At 35.8% G+C, this 15,176-nt stretch overlaps 1 protein-coding gene across 4 annotated transcripts in view; it reads left to right on the plus strand.

Moving 5' to 3' along the window:
* Positions 1-15,176, plus strand: part of shisal1b (shisa like 1b) — a 308,856-nt gene that overhangs the window by 178,192 nt on the left and 115,488 nt on the right. The window lies entirely within an intron of this gene.

Raw genomic sequence — 15,176 nt, forward strand, 5'->3', positions numbered from 1 at the left:
ATGCAAGTAACACATTTTAAAAACTAGACACAACAAAACTAACCTCATTTTATCAACACAAAGTAACAGTACATTATTAAATGCCGGGATTCAATGTAATAGTAGCATAAGTTTTACTTCATGCATCTTTTATCTTCATTGACCTGCCCTCATAGGTACCAATGGATCAAGATCTTCCATAGGGTTATGGAACAACAAAGAACCAGTTGTAACTTTGAGTGCAAAGTCAAGAATTTCACCAAAAACATTCTCTAAGAGAACAGCATGCTCCTCTAGTTGCTACTGCAGTAACCACTGGTCAGATTTCAACTGCTGAAATCTTTCAAGCACCCTTTCTGTATCAGTGTCAGCATTTACCGACCCTAGGTTTGGCTGGAATATGGCTTAGACAGAGCAAGTAATTGAGGTAGTTTTTTTTAAGAATAACAAGCAGAAGATGAAAGCACCAGACTGGAGCAGGCAAGCAGTTAGTCAGGGAACAGGCACAAGGTCAAAAAGCAGAGAATGAAAGAAAGAAAGGAAAAACTCAATACGTAAAAACATAAAATGAAGGTCAAAGAAACAATGCAAACTTTTCTAACAGTAAAGTCTTCTGTAGATAAAGAGATAAATAGTAATACATCTAAAGATGCTGGGAGCTGTGCATAGCCATCTTTCATATGGAAAAAAAAATTGTGCTTATAAGCAGTATATAAGATGAGAATGGCACTGAAAAAGAACATGGTAGTGCCTATGCTAACCCAAATGGCAACAACATAATAAAAGAAAATAATACTCAAAGGGATTTTGATAGACAAGCTGGAAAACCCAGGATCTAATGTGGCTTTTTTGGCAGAAGGTATAAGTTTTAGCTGGAGTTTTATTTGAATTATCTAAAGAATTTGATTATAGCAGAGCATATTAGGGCTGTCAGATAAAATGTATTCAAATATACTTGAATTTGAGAAAATTCTTAATTCAAAGACAAAACCAGACATTTGATTGTAATAGAACATAGCATCATGGGCCTCCAGAAACATTATGCAGTATGGGACAGATTTTTCCACCCAACAGCTCTGTTTTTTTGAACAGCAGTGTATTAAAAACATATTTTTAAAACACTCACCTACACCATTAAAGTATCATTCTGCTGCTTGTTCCAATTCACTCTCAAACCCCCATTATAGAAAATAAAAGCTAGTATCCTTTCTCATTAAGGGCAATGGAAAATAAGTGCCATATTTCTGATTTTCTTTTTATTATTAAACTGCAACTGCTTTAAAATTACTATTTTTAAGTGCATTTTGAATGATTTGTTTTGATTTATTTTTTATTAAAAGGAAAGTTTAAAGGATATTTGAGGTGTCATTTATTCATATAAAATGGTTAAGTTGAAGATACCATAACTGAAGTGCGAAGAAGGAATGAGTAGTGAAGTAAGCAGCCAGGGTCAATTCTGCTATAACTTAGAGGGTTCAGATTTACTTTTCAGCATGTTTTTTTCACTTTTTTAGCATTTATTTTCTTTTTCCTTATTTTTATTAACCTAATTAGTGTGTGTTTGTGAGCTCACACTCTAATTAATTATCATAAATGGCATAAAAGTGGCAAGTTGATTCTAAGCTTTAAGAAAATAAACTACACAGAAAAGACAATGCCATTTATTTCTATAACTTTTTTGTTTGGCTAATAACATATCATCCAGCTGTTTTTTAAAGTCATCAGGAAATCTGCTTTAGTTACCATCCGTGACTCGACAGTCAAGATTCCCACAACTCACTTTAATTATTAGCAGCTTGTAACCATGCACATTATGAGAAAATCAAAGCTCACATGCAGTTCACCCCCCCTCTAGAGGCCTTTTAGGAAAGTCGTGGAGTTTACAGAGGAAGCTCCCAGATAGCCCTGTGTCCTCTCTTGTGACTAACAAGTTGTATCCACTCTGTTCTCTCGCTGTCTCTCTGAAGCCCTTTTCTCCTCAGCTCTCACCTCCTTTTATTAGGCAGCTCAATCCAGCTGAACCCAAATAACCCTGATTTGGCCTTAAACTCACTATGCCTATAATGCATCGCATTTTAGGAGAGGGATAAGCATTTATTAGAATACAGTGTTTTCAAGTGACAGCATTCACTGCTCATCCTCAGCTTAACATTAGTTTCAGAAAATGAATTGTCAGTTTTTCCCAGTATCCTTTGCCACTAATATTTTTGTACCAAACATTACAACATTACATGTGCTGCAAAGGTTTGATTCCATCCATCCATCCATTATCCAACCATCCATTATCCACCCTATATCCTAACTACAGGGTCACGGGGGTCTGCTGGAGCCAATCCCAGCCAACACAAGGGCACAAGGCAGGAAACAAACCCCGGGCAGGGCACCAGCCCATCGCAGAAGGTTTGATTCAAAATATGGTTTTCTTCTAAACATAATGTGCCTCTTGTCATCCTCTTTCAGGTTTTGAGCATGTTTTGATGGCTAAATTATTTATTTGCAGGAATGACTTGAGAATTTTTTTCCTGGATCTTTGCCAAAGGTAAAAAAAAAGAACTTTATGAGAGGCAGAGGATTCAAGGACATTTGCGTCCTGGTGCTAAATGATGCTGCAACTGCCTTTTCTGTAGATGAAACAGAGTGTGAAACCTTGTGAAGAGTCAATTTAAGAGAATGACAAAGTGTTCAGAGCAGAAAAGTAAATTTACCCTTGGACAATTTCAGTAAACTCAATGGCAATAGTATCACTATCTATTAATCATTGTTTCATGTTACATTTGAATAAGAAAGCCAACCTCTAGCTGCCATGAGACAAAGAAGATATGACTTTGTCAAATTCCTTCATTCTTCCTTTTACGTTCTCCAGTATATACTCCAAGTGAGGATTTGTCCTCCTTGCTTTTAACTGAACTCACTGAAGTAGGATCTGCCATATTTAGTCTAAATAACAATCCTTTTCAAGGCTAACCACAGCAGTTAGTGACTACTTGGTAGTGCCGCACACACTGCAAAACCAAGTCTGTCATCCATTTAAAGAGCCATTCAATGTAAATAAAAAGCTTGTAAACTTTGCATCATTTGAGCTTATCCCAGAGGACAATAGAGGCCCAAAGTGGAAGAAACACTTTGTGTTTCTCAGATTTTTATAAATACCTGCGGGTGTCCTTACTGGGTGTACTCCAGCAGAGCACTGCCATCTATTATACTGGGGGAGGAACTGCTCGTGATATCCCAGTTCCCCTCTACTGTCCACTAATCTGTCACTTTACATGGGATGTTAATTGAGCCCAAACCCAGCTATGCCTCCTTCCATACTGTTGTTCTGTTATGCCATCCTGACCGGGCAACGGTCCAACCCAGCACTTACAACTCATATTAAATAGGATTTTTCTTATGGTGTGGTGTAATGCACACAGAGATGTCAAACTTATGTTCCCTGTTAATGTGTCAACATCTATGCTTGGGTTCTGCTTAACGATGATGGGAAAAGATTATGTAAATAGTGGAGAGCAGCCCTCCTACACAAGGTAGTTACATTTCTCTTCAGGTAGTTTGATTTCTCTTCACAACTACCACATTGTCTTAGAAAAAAGTTCCCATATTCCATTACTACAGAGTAACTCATATCCTAGGTGTATTATACAGTGCTAACTAGGGCAGCAACAACTAACCAATATAATTGATAATAATTGATAATGAAAATAGTTAATAACAAATTGTGTTATCAGTCAGTTGTCTTGTTAGGTTAGGAGTTGAATTCCATCATGTGACTGCCTCTTGCTAAAAAATCCTGCATGGTTTAACTTAATAAAGTCGAAAAATCCCACTGTGCATTCCAGGCAAAAAAAAAACTTTCGTTTTTAATGAAGCTCCATATATATCCCTGATACAGAAACAAAAACTTTTCATTCTTACTATAATTGTTTTGAACATTGCTATAATTGTCCATTTAAAAAGTTAGCTTAAATAAAAATATCTCGAATTATCTTGGTATTCAGTAGTTCATGTGACAATGATATCATAATGTATGAATTTGTATTTTTATATTTTTAGTTTTGACCTTAAGCAATATTTACTTTTCAGATGCTATAGGGAAAATGTCAATGAATACATTGTTGTATACACATGTTAAGGTAAATCAGGTAGTCCATGATGAACATACCATTTTTATAAACCCTACATTGAAATTCCCTGTAAGTCTATACAATGTCTTCCATTTGTTGTCACATTGGGAGGAATTCCTTCTCACTGTCACCCATAAAATATTAGCCAGTATCACTTCATTAATCAAGAATAATATTAATCGCATTTTGAGATTTGGTCAGATGGAGAAGAAGGTTCCTTCTGATGGTGTCTGATGTCACTCCTTTCAACAAACGTATTATGAGACTCAGATTAAGGCACTCTCTGGGTGCCTTGTCTGTTGTCTCAGTGTATGCTTTGACTGCAGTGAGTGATGTCTCAGTGAGGGAGAATCAACCACATCTTTGCACTCAGGGTTCTTATGAAGCGCAAGCGTGCAGCCTTTGTTAAATTTCGTAAGGCATTTCACTCAGTTGATCCAGCTGCCATGTGTAACATTTTGAGACTTTGCGGGATCCCCTCAGAGTTGTTAGATATTTGGCTCGCCTGAGTGGCTGGACCAGGCCAAAGGGACGCCCACATAACACCTGCCTTTGGCAGAGGGATGGTAATTTACTGGAGGTTGGGATTGGACCTGGGGGGCTGCCAACCAGGATACCGAGCTGTTTTGTCATGTGGTGGGTACAGCGATGCACTGTACCAGTGCATGGTCCCCAACCTGATCTGACCTGACCCTGTCAGATGGAGAATTTAAATATGGTGCAAGGTCAAAGACCAAATAACTCAAAAATTTGGGGACATTTCAGCTTTGCATCAGATAAGAAAATTGTCTTTTGCAAGATGTTTAAAAATGATCTCACTTAGCATGCAAGTTGGAGCAATGTTAATCCCTCTGTCACTCACACTTCAGAGATTATCCAGCAGCACTCTCAATGTCACTTTCTTTGGTCTCTTCTGGCTGCTCAAAATCCTTATTTGTAAGTGCAAATTCAAGTCATCAACAATATGCAAAACATCTTTATTTATTTTGGTGATAGCAATAGATGTTATTTGATGACGCAATGTAAAGAAATAGAAGATTGAAACAGATGACGGTCGGTTTTTCTTGCATTTTTCTGCTGCCATCTAATAAATAAAATCATACAATACACACTAGACAACTCCTGTCAACACTTAACAGTTCTTGCAGATTCCTATTCCTTGACGTTAACAATATCCTCAGAAGTGTTAAGAATGCTCTATAGTTAGTAATAAAACTTGTTGTTATGCACGTTTTTTGGTAAATGGAAATTTAGTGTATTCTTGTATTATTGTTATTAAGGAGAGCATTGTGAAATGAAGAATACTCATTTTTGAATAAGCTACTTGCACTTTTGCACAAACATTCTTGAAAACCATAATCAATCAATTAATCTGAATAATAATTGTCCAACTCAATCCGTTAGCAAAATAGCTGTTAGATGCAGCTCTAAAATATACATCTCATTAGTTTGCAACAGTTCAGTCTAGATATCTGTTTTTTTCTTTTCCTGGCCTATCAAATACATAACTGAAATAGAGATTTGCCCAGTCAACATGGCTTTGAAACATTTCTGTTTTCACAGAAGCTGGAACTAGTACAAAGATGTCCATCCCAAATACATGGAGGACAGCTGTGCCAAATATCTATCATTCCAATTGGTTTCTTAAGTCTAGTGTGCAACATGGTGTTTAATGTGTCTTTCTAATTTGATTCTAAATATTCTTTTCATTGATATGCAGTTAAATATGTTTCTAAGTAAGATGGCTCCACACTGTTAGTGGGCAGATGTTTAAGGAAATAAACTGACCAAAAAATTAAGTAGGTTAAAAAGCAAATACATTAAAATGACACAAAAACGTGGAAACTGACAAGTCTTTAAAGCTATGACAGCAATAAGCATCTGTCTGAATTTTAACAAGTAAAAGTCATGGCATTATTGATGTCTGTGACTGCAAACACTGTGCTGCAGTGCTTATTTAATTAAAATACTAAAACACAAGAAATTACATCAAATAAAACTTTGGTTGGGATGAAAGTCATCCAATTTGGCCAGATAGAATCACCTAATATAACATCATTTTTTCAAGATTTACATTTTTTGTTTTTTACCAAAATACTTTTCAGATTATTAATGACTTAACACTAGAACCAGCATGCATTTTTTCAGTACTTTTTTTTCAGTGGTATCTGAATCCTTTTGTTCTCACTAATGGCCCATTGGCTCCGCATCCTAATAAAGCATCCGTATTGCCCCATTCCCTAAAGCCACCAATAGACTAATACAGCTGGAGTGAATGTAAAAATAAATGATTTCTTGGCATACAGCACACATTGTTTATATATATTTTCATCTGAAATGTCAGCATGCGTTTTCAATAAAAAAAAAAAAAAAACTGCACGGATGCTTCAGCATTTTTTGGAAAAAAACCCCAAAGAATTTCAGTTATCTGGTGTAGGGGGTACACAGGATGGACGGGTATCCTAAGAAAGAGATAAAAAGATACCTTATCTGGCATCCTGGCCAAGAGAGGGTAGAATGTTGTACCAGACAAGGCTTCCCAAATGGAAATCCCAACCAATAGAGAAGATGATTCCTTACCCAGGCAGGAAGCCTCATATGAATGGACAGGTGTCCTGACCAGACATATGTAGAAGAGAAGGACAGGGAAGGACTGCCTTCCCTGGGGGTGTGTTTATTTCCCTCAGTCACCAGGTGGCAGAGGCTCTTGATATCGGGAACCAGTGGGGAATGCTGGGAATTGCAGTCCAGCAGTGCAACCCTGTGCAACCCTGCAGGGGTCTGTGGGTGCTGCAAGAGGCTGCTGCAGGGAGGAGTACTATGTGGGACTTCCCTGTGACCCAGAAGTGCTTCCAATGGGCGAAGCCTTGGCACCAGAAGTATTCCCGGGTCCTCAATAAAACGTACCACACTGCCTTGTCCAGGTGAGTTGAAGCTGGAAGGAGGATAAGCAATTCTCAACTGGAGGAGAACAGGGCATTGGAGAGAAGAGAGGTGTTTGCAGGAGAGATAACTTTGGTGCTTTTTGTAAGGTATTTGTGTAATAAACAGCCATTTATTTGAATCCAGGACTGTCTTGGTGTGTTCATGTTGAGGTTTGGGGCTCTCTGCCCCCAAAGCTGCCACATTGGACACATAAATTAATACATTAAGTAGAAAATGTTAATGGAGACACTTTATATAATTCTCTTTTTGTTTTATTGTGTGTTCATTGTCCAGTTTTGCACTGCTTCTGGGAACAAGAAAAACCCAAGGAATACTGTGACACAAATGGCTTTCTCTGATTCTGAATTAAAACAATTCAGTATTTATTCAAAATTTCATATTAAGTCAAAAATGATATTTTTCTATATACAGTAAAAAGTTTATAAAATTACTGCATTGTTTACATATTTCACAGATTATGCAGGTAAAGGGAAGGCAGTATGATGGACTGGGTGTAATGCTGTGCACATCCCCAGTCCGCTGTCAGTTGATTTTTTTGTCCTGCTTGTGTGTTTTGCACTGGCTCAGCACTTTATCAGTGTCTGTCTGTCTCAGTGACCATTTTTTGTGTCCTTTTACAGTGGGCTGACAGCTCCTACCTCATTTTTTACAGTTCAGCACAGAAGCACTGTCTTTTGAACAAGCAGCTTTTTTGACATGCAAAGTCAAGAGACCAGAGGGGTCTTCTTGCAAACGTTGTTGAAAGTGAAATGTCCCTTATGACAATTGCAGGTGAGCACACATACTGTATGTTCCCTTTACTCTTAGGCAGATAAAGGGAAATGTCCACTTCCAGCACTGTGGAAAGTGATGTGTTCGAATTGTCATCAGTGACGTTCTTCCCATTGCTTTTAAAAGGATCATAGGTCATATCACAAGTCACTTTTGTATTTCCCTGGCTATCTATTTGATTTTTCCTCAAGTAGGTAATAATATCTAGTACATATATTTGTTACATCAGCAGCAAAAATTTGATTCCAGGCTTGTCGGGTTCTTTTGACTTTCATTACATTAAAGGTCATCGACATTTCAACAGCAACTCATCTTATGAGTATATTTACCCTTACTTGTAACACATGACACAGTACTGCACAAAGTGTACCAAGTGTCTGACACTGTATACTTGTAAAACTGTCAGTATATAAAGTGCACAACCCACATCAGTTTTACATGGAGAGAACATGCAAGATGGTACATTGTGAGCAGAGTGATCTACAAGTAAATGAGTGATTTCACAGAAACGACAGACCTGATGATGTACGGCTGTGCAAATACCAGAATAAATATCTATCAAACACATATACGTGATTCAATACAAGCAATTGTGTATGTATGTAATTCAAAAGATGTTGCTGTTGGCAGTAATCGGGGAGTTTTTAAGTAAAAAAGCAAAGAAAAATATAAATCACGTTTTCAGAATACATTTGAAACAACATGGGCATTTGAAGTGAAGTGATTTAGAAAAAGTCAACAAAAGCTAGCCGCATGACAGGCACACTGATGAAATAATTAAAGATTAAAGATAAGAGACAAGGGAATGGACAGTTAAAGTATAGAAACTGAAGGTTTTAGGTAATTGATAGATCCACAGATCGAGTATGGAATGGTTCAAATTTTTCTTTAATCTTGTTTACAAAAGAAAATGTGAGATTCACTTTTTCAGTTGCATCTTGAAAGAGACAGAAGTAAAATAAAATAAAAAAGAGACAATACAGTTTAAAAATTCTAAAATATTTACATCTTTTGAAAACAAATTCTATGATAATTACTTCTAGCATAGGTACAGTGATGATTAAAATGATTTCAATAATTAAAAAATACTGGCGATAATGTTTTACTATCGCATTGTTATAGTTTTTTTGTGTTACTAACTGCCATGCTTATATGATCTAATGTGCTGTATAATACATTTAATAGTAACTCTTGCAAGATGAAACATAAGTGCATTTTTTTGTACTGGAACATTTAGTCAGGATTAATTTTGTAGGCATACAGTGTATTCAAGCAATTGTGAATTATTATAAAAAGAACAAATATGAGGCTGAAGTAGAGGATCTAATCTTTTATTACTAGGTATTTACAAACAAACATGCTTTAGTGTTTTAGAATAATTTCACCTTTTTGGTTTTTTGCCCATATCAGGTGAGCATGTTTAGTGTTCCTCTAAAACTTTAAAATGTATATCCTCAGAAACACCACAAATAAGATGGCATTTTATAATTTTGCCTTTTTTATGTTTCTAAAGTAAACAGCTGTAAAGATTTTATAATTTGTGCCATCCAAAATCTCTGAGGGTGGTAGTTAAATGAATATTGCCAGAGGTGACCCATGTTGGTAGTATTATTTCTGATTATGAGAGACCGCCTTAAATTCTTTGAACTTTAGCTGATTTGTGAGTAGAGAAAAGATGAATTGGCAGTAAACAGAAGAACTGACAGAGACAGGCTCCTTTAGGTAGTTTATCTAGACTTGTTTCATGAGTTAATATTCAAGGGTAGGTCTGAAGTGCCCCTATTGTGTTTCTCTCGTGTGACCTCGCTGTGTCTTTTACATCTTGAGAATAATGCACATGAAATAAAAGAAACACTGCACATTGGTTAATACGATTACTCAGTTCATCCCTACCCAAACATTATCTTTTAATTCCAGGCAGTAGAAAACAATCCTGCTATCAGTAATTATATCTTTCTGCAGCTCAGATTGTTGAAAATCTTTAATAAACATGGTCTGTTCTATAGATAGGGTGACCCAACAATGTCATTACCAAAGGTCACTCATTTGATTGTATTTTGTTTTACAATTTTTTTTCTCTTAGCTAATGAAACAGTAGTTGATCATGTCTTTAATACAATACATTGCCAGAATTTATGATATGTATTGTAATTACTTGAAAAAGATAGATAGATAGATAGATAGATAGATAGATAGATAGATAGATAGATAGATAGATAGATAGATAGATAGATAGATAGATAGATAGATAGATAGATAGATAGATAGATAGATAGATAGATAGATAGATAGATATTTTATTAATCCCAAGGGGAAATTCACATACTCTAGCAGCAGCATACTGATAAAGAACAATATTAAATTAAAGAGTGATAACAATGCAGGTATACAGACAGACAATAACTTTATTGTAGAAAAAGGAAGTTTCCTACTGATGTCAGTTGTTATTTTCATAGTTTTTGTCAATCTTATTATTGCTACTTTACTCTCAACCATTTTTTGATTATTTCAAATTAAACTAATGTTGCTGATCATTTGATATTAAACACAGATTTTAATTTTGATTATTTTGCATCTAGATTAGATGACAGTGTAGAAAGGTGGTTAAATTCATGACCTGTCCTTAATACTTGTATGTGTGATATTTGATTGTTCTCACATTGACTATATTGGTTTTCTACAGGTGTTCTGCTTCTCAATGTTAGGTTGATTTATGTCTTTAAATTGACCTGGTATACATGTGTGTGTGTGTTTGTGCGTGTGTGTACAGTATGCATTGCAATGTACTGGTGTCCCATCTGGAGTTAGTTCCAGTTCCACCCTTACCAGAATAGCTAGGGATAGAAAATGGATGGATGTTTGTCAATTTCTCAAATAATTTTATTTTGTAACTTGGTGAACAGTATGGCCTAGTGATTAAGAATTAAAATTGTATTACCCTTTAGAATAGTCATCATAGTAAAAGGATGTATACGTACTAAAGATTGATTTCTTTGTACTTATAAGTGTGTATATGCTGAATATACATATATATGAGTTTATCAGCACATGTTACTGAAGAAAAGGTGGATTCCTTTTACTTAGAGTAGCAAATAGATATGATATTTCCAGGTGGTACTGTAAAGTTAGAAATAGTTCTCAAATTGTAACTGTATGAATGTGAGGCCAAAGGCTCAAAAGATTATTTGAACTCAGGCGAAGCAGATTTAGACATTCAAGCTTTCACCTTTAAAGTTTATTGCATTCTTTATTCTTATTAGTTCTATCATAGTGGATACATTATACACTGAATAGAATAAATAAATAAATCAAACAAAACTAACCACTGCTGTAATTTTGATGGAGACTATCTGAATAGTCCTCTTCCACTAATAAATCTTCTTTTGAAGTTTATTTTTGTAATGTTACTTTGAAGAGGTTTGCTCACTAATGGCGCAGCTATATAGCAATGGCTACCTAAACCGTGGATTAATGTTATAAATTGACACAAACTGTGAATGACCTCTGGACTTGCCTAACAATAAAGGAGGTATGAGCATTTTAACAGTGTGTGCATAGAACATCCTAGTTTCTCCCATAAATTGCCTTCCCTTTGTCATTCACAACCATTTAAATCCAGAGTTCATTACAATCTTTTATATTGCCAGTCTGCTTTGAAAGAAGAAAAGAGGTACAATAATTGCCTCATATTGTAGTCAAATTTAGGTGTGTTGCTTCTTCTCGATTATGTTTTGCTAAAAGACTGCACGCTCAAAAACTGCTTGTTAGATTCCGATTCAGATTCAGCCTTCTCTATCACTAATTTTAGGTCAAAGAAATATTTAGTCTTGATCCTTGCCATTAATAGAACAGGGCTGAGTATGTTAAGAGCAGGAACTAGATTGCTAATTAAATGAGACATTTAATTGAGTGGAAGGAATTTGATGGAGAGAGAAAATGGCAGTAAGTAGGGTGTATTAGTAATTACTTAACATGTTGTGATGGAGAGGCCAATAGGGACTGCAGTTGGAAGGGATTATTTTTGGTCCAGGACATGAGTTTGCTGTAAGATAGCCCTAGAGGTATTGGTGTATTGATGGAGACAATATTGCTAGTGATACAAGGCTTTGATTAACTTGGGGCACTATACCCCAGTATGATGGATATTGCCTGAGAGTTAATTAAACCTGCCTCTTAAATATAGATGGAAGGTAGTGATGCAATGCAGAGTGCATGTTGGAAGTTTACCAAGGCCCCGCTTCCTGCTCCACTCTATGGTAATTGGAGAGGAGTTGCCTGGAGATTACAGAGAAGGTTAAGGTCCTGGATAACAAGAACACCTCTGACCTGTAGGGGACTTCTAGCAGAACAGCTACAGGAGCTCACTGGGTCATTCCTGACCCTAGTAAGGATAGCTAGGCTCCACATGGAATTAGTTTCTGGCTGTGGCTTAAAGCCTCACCAGAGCATTGAGCTTGTAGTTGTACAGGCTCAGCTGGCAAGAGAAGGAGAGGGTGGAAGAACATGCAGATGTGAGCAGAGTGAAATACATCAATTTACCATTACTTGGAAAGCACTTCAGAAACCCCATGTGCTTAATATGGTCACAACTCCTGTATAGGAAGGTCCAGAGAGGCTTTAGCTTACTTGTTTCACTCATAATTTAGGTGCTGTACTTTGAATACCATGTGTCATTCTGTTATTAGTTCTGGGATAAATTCCTTTCCTTCTTTATATACTGTACTATACTGGCCTTCTTAGATTTATTTTGGTTTTGGAGTTAGCTAAGAGTTCATCCTCACAGTGATAATATACAGTATGCAAAAGCTGTTAGATCTTAGATGTTAGTCAGATCTTTTTATTTTAAGGGTTTGGTGGATATGTTTCAGTAAAATATTAGTATCATTAGTTTTATTTTTGAGCCACCTATAATGACAAAACAATAGATAGCCATGGTGAGGTTAGCAAGTAGAAAATGCATGTTGTAAGGTTGTCTTCAGTTATAAGAAACTTAACACAGGTAAGTTAAACTGGTTCTTGAAGCTGTTTGTTTTAAGGTTTTCATTGTAACTCACATCATACAAAGCCTTTGTGGAGTAATTTTGATATATATCTTTGACCACCATTAATGTTGGTCTTCAAGGTCATATGTCATTCTCATAGAATGGTTTTGGTGGCTTGTATTCTTTCCTGTTTCATAACCAATAGCAAATAAGCAGATAACAGATGATTGATGCTTCTTTTTTTTGTCATCAGCACATACACATTTTTCTTTTACTATAATTTTCTTAAACAAAAAGCATGTCTACCAGAAAATGTGCTCATTTTGTTTAAAAGATTAAGTAGTCAAATTTAAATAGAATGTTGAACCATTGTCTTCACATCTGAGTGCCTGTAACTGGGTACTAGACAGAAACTCGATTTCTGAGACCATACTGCAGCATGTGATGTACATGACTGATTTCTCCAGGCCACTAACTGTGATTATTCATACAGAATTTGAAGTGCCATGTAGATCCAGCGATGACATGAAATTAATTCATTTGGAATAATTCTGTCTTGAGATATTCTTTGAGCCATAATGCAAAAGAGATTAATTCTCAGACTATACAGTATAGTACATAAATATACTGAAATATCTTCAGGTGATCTCAATAAAGAGAAAATAAAAAACCCTTTGCACGTCCACTTTGAATAAGTGTGGCTGTTGGACTTGCCTGTTGTCCATTGGTTGTTAACCTTTCTTAATGCTGCAGTGGAGGAGCATGTATCAGCATGAAGGAGTGATACATTCATGCTAATTGGAAACAGATGCTACAGGCCAATGGGAAGGAGAAGCATGACGTCAGGAGTGGGGAGTTGGTCTACCTCTGTGTTTTGGAGCGTAACTTGCCTACGCTTAGCTAGCAATACATTTTTGTTTATTGCTTTTTAACGTTTGTCCCATTTCACTACTATGCAGACGGAGCCGTGGAAAACAGCTGGTATCTTAATAAAGTAAGCCTTAAAGAGGTTTAGTAGGTATCATCATTTTTGTGAGATAACATGTCCCATAGACCTAAATGTAAAATTACTAAAAATATATATGAATTTCATCAATGACTCACAAATATGTTTGATCAGTGCAGTGATGTTGTGATTAGAGCAGCTGTCTCACACATTGCAACCTTTTCAATTTCTGTCAGTAGTTTGCATCTTCTTCACACATTTATGTGAGTTATTAGTACCTCAGTTTCCACTTATTAGCAAAAAAAATGGCCACAATGTGTTATTTGTTCCTGGGTAATAGAATCCTACAATAAACTTGCCCCTTGCAACATTATTCATGTAGTACTGACAGGGAAATCCTTCATGACAGGTTTAAAACATAGAAAAGTCTGAATTAGTGTAAGATACCCAAATTTGGGGTGTTCATATGAAATGTAGTTATTTAATTCATGATACAAAAGTACACAATAAACAAGAATACATGCATCAGATATTTGGAATATTAAAATGTGTGCTTCATTTTAAATATTTACACTTTAAATAATCTTGATTGGATTAGAAATTTGTCATTTTCCACCCTGTGATAGAGATCCACAGATGGCTAGATTACTAGTGAAGGATCAGAAATGAAAAAATAACATATTCATAATCACTGATTTTGAAATAGTTTAAAATAACACCCCACACACTATCATTTTCAACTCTTAGAGGGATAGAACCACCAGTAAATAATCAAATATCAAAAATATTATCATATTCATGATCAAGAACCTAGAAATGACATAAAATGCCACTCCATGTGCCTATTTTCCATGTGCCTAACCCTAATTTCCTTTTGGGATTAATAAAGTTTATCTAATGTAATCTAATTTAATGTATGTTAGCAATACCCATTTTTTTTGAAAGGTTTGTAAATAGGAGTAACTTTGACCCCCGTATCCCATTAGGGGGTGAACCCGTGATGGTCAGTTGATGTGGCATGCAGAACTTCAAGTCCTTCTGATCATTTTTGCTGAAGACCCCTATTAGTTTACTGTTTAGTATAAGTGTGAAATTTCCTACACATGATATGGTCCATATTGACTACAAATTAGGGTTTTGCAGGTGTAGAGGGCCAGAAATACAGAGGAACCCCCAAAAAAGCTTAATGTCTTGTATAACTAGACATCAAGATAAGGTAAATGCTATGTTTTATGGTGAGTCAGTTAGCACTAGACAAAAAAAGGTAGTAATTTTAAAGCTTTCATTATTAATTCTTGATACCACAATAATCACAGACAAGCAAACTTTACTTTACACTCTCCTTTTTTATATTAACAACACCCTATACTATTTACAATGACAGAACTATTGTACACTTTTTTATATACATTTATTTTTGCAATTGGAACA

This window comes from Erpetoichthys calabaricus, chromosome 1 (assembly GCF_900747795.2).
Source record: "Erpetoichthys calabaricus chromosome 1, fErpCal1.3, whole genome shotgun sequence".
Classification (NCBI taxonomy): Eukaryota; Metazoa; Chordata; class Cladistia; order Polypteriformes; family Polypteridae; genus Erpetoichthys; species Erpetoichthys calabaricus.